General features: G+C 37.8%; 1 protein-coding gene across 1 annotated transcript in view; it reads left to right on the top strand.

Annotated features, from left to right (window-relative positions):
• FOXP2 (forkhead box P2) overlaps nt 1-2,500 on the top strand; it is a gene marked incomplete at both ends in the record, with an annotated part of 95,810 nt that overhangs the window by 79,308 nt on the left and 14,002 nt on the right. The window lies entirely within an intron of this gene.

Genomic DNA, 2,500 nt, shown 5'->3' with positions numbered 1-2,500 from the left:
GTGCCAGGTTATACAGAGGTTAATTGATACGGGTAAATATCCACTAGAATTTTTGTTGAAATTCTCTCTCTTCTTCCCTCTAATGGTGTATTATCTTTTACTTTGCAGACGCCAAACCTGTTTGCAAAAAAAGTAGTACATTTTGAACCACTTCAATATTTATTCCAGGGTGTTCCTAGAATGTATCACCTACCTACCTCTTTCAGAACATGCTGTGCTGTTTATATTGTTCAGTTATCAATACAACATTCATTTCAGTCTGCTTTATAATGCTATGTGTAGATCACAAGTTGCCTCCTGACTTTCTAATATATTGCAAATATAATGAGGAGAAAATCCTGTTTCTTTCAACAACTGAATAAACAGCAAAATAATGAAATAAGCTGCGTGTGTGTTGCACAGTCTACTTTACAGATTTAAACCAGTAACTCAGATCTTTGGGAATACTTTCCAGTTCGCTAAGATATTTTCTGCCCTTAAAAAAAAAATCTGTCTTTCCCAATTTCAAATCAAGTTAACGTGGGATTAGTAAAGGATGCAGACAAGATAAAAGGTGAGGACTATGCCAATGAAGTATGAAAATTGACCAGCACAACTTGTACAGAAGTTAAAAGGCATGACAAGAAACAAAAAGAACCCCTTTGGAATGATTCCCAGCCTTTTGGAGGAAAGAATGTATGTCTGTCTTGGCAGATTGCAGCATATTGGACACTAAAACTCCAGCAACTTTTATACAGAAAAAAGTTATTTTAGAGGTTTTTAAAAATGCATTAGACCTAGTTTTTCTTTCACTACATTGCCTGTACATGCATGATAAATAAAGCAAGCCTACTTCACAGGCAAAAAAGATCAGAAAAAATAATTCTTAAAACAATTTTTTCACTCTTAATGTTTCCATAAAATAGCTTTTCTCAAACACACACAGCACAAGTAACCACCTGATGTGAAAGCATGGCACAAGAGATGTGTGTATCATCTCATGATTTTCCAAAGATTACTGTGTTAAGTCTCAAGAAACATGCAACAGTCTCCCAAGTTACCATGTAATCATATTGAAATCACATTATACTGGACTTTCTTCTCCCACACTGCACACTGCTGTTACATTTAAAGTTCCTCAGGGCAAGGATTGGGTCTGTATCCATTTTGCAAGGTGTTATGCAAACATATGGTGTAACAACTAATAAATAATCATTAGTAGGCAGTAACCTCAAACTCAGGCCAGGACATCTTTAATGCCTATAACTTTGCTTACAGTCATGTGTTATACATGTATACCCGTGTGCACACAGAGGAGAGCATACATGCATCTGGAAATACAACGGTGTGTTCTGGTGACAGCAGTGATGATGGAGAGGTAAAACCTGTCTCCAGTCCTTTTGCTGGCAATTTTGTACCTAATTAACTGAAAACATTAAACAATTACATTAGCAGACCACACACTATCATGACTGTGTAATTGAGGGGGTAAAATTCTTTTGAATCAAAATTTCAGAAAACAAGCGAATGGTACCTTCTGAGCAATTTCCTAGTTTTTAAACTGGTCATGCATTTTTGCATCAGCAGGGAGAATGAAGTTAGTTCCTTTGAAAATAAATAAATTGTAGGGTTTATGACTCAGATAAAGGAAATGTGGTGTCCTTGGTGATGCTTGAACTTAGCATAAATTACATGTATGCACTTAAACAATTTTATATTAAAAGAAAGAACAAAATCTTTCATAATTACTTACAGCTCTTCCCCTGCCACGCCTCTTGCAGAACCTATTCTATTTTGCTTAACTGCAAACTCTATCATTGCGTCCTAAAACTTTGAAATCATGCTATTAATAGAGAGGCAAATTTTAGTAAGTGAGATACAGTCCCCTCTATTTTTCGACTGTTTCTGATGAACACATTTCCCCCGTAGATCACCAATGAAATAACTACATGGTTCTCTGAAAAAAAAAAAAAGGAAAGAAAGAAGGGTGGGGTGGGGGAGAAAATATATTTCCTCCTTGGCTCCCTTGTATAGATAACTTAGTTCCTGTAACTGTGAGACCATCTGTGACCGTAGTCCCTGCAAAGCTTGCACCTTGTGCCTCCAGTGGAAACAGCCAGTAAAATCACATCCAAAGGTAAAACTCGTTTGCTCCCATTGCTTCTTTAGTCTGATCCTTATGTTTTCTTCTCATTGGAGCAGCAAACCAATATCAAAGCTCCAAAAGTGACTTCTTTGATCATGGGAGAGAGAATAAACTGAAACAACTGTCCTTCAGAAAACATTATTGAACGAGCTTTGTGAAGTTGTACTTGATTGAAACATACTGGGGACAGCCACTGGAGTCTCTGGGCTGTGCTTTGGTTACAGACGTCACTTGATGAGGTTCTTTTTCACTGTTGCAGAGTGGTTGTGTTTTGCTAAACTGGCATGCATAGCCTGAATCCCTCCCAGGAGTGTGGGATCCCTCCCCTCGCTGTGGTTGCTGTACCTTCCCCTGCCTTCACCTTGCCCGCTCTTC

Source organism: Buceros rhinoceros, unplaced genomic scaffold (assembly GCF_000710305.1).
Source record: "Buceros rhinoceros silvestris isolate BGI_N320 unplaced genomic scaffold, ASM71030v1 scaffold5204, whole genome shotgun sequence".
NCBI lineage: Eukaryota > Metazoa > Chordata > Aves > Bucerotiformes > Bucerotidae > Buceros > Buceros rhinoceros.
Note: the sequence above shows the minus strand (reverse complement) of the source record. Positions and strands in the feature narration are given on the sequence as shown.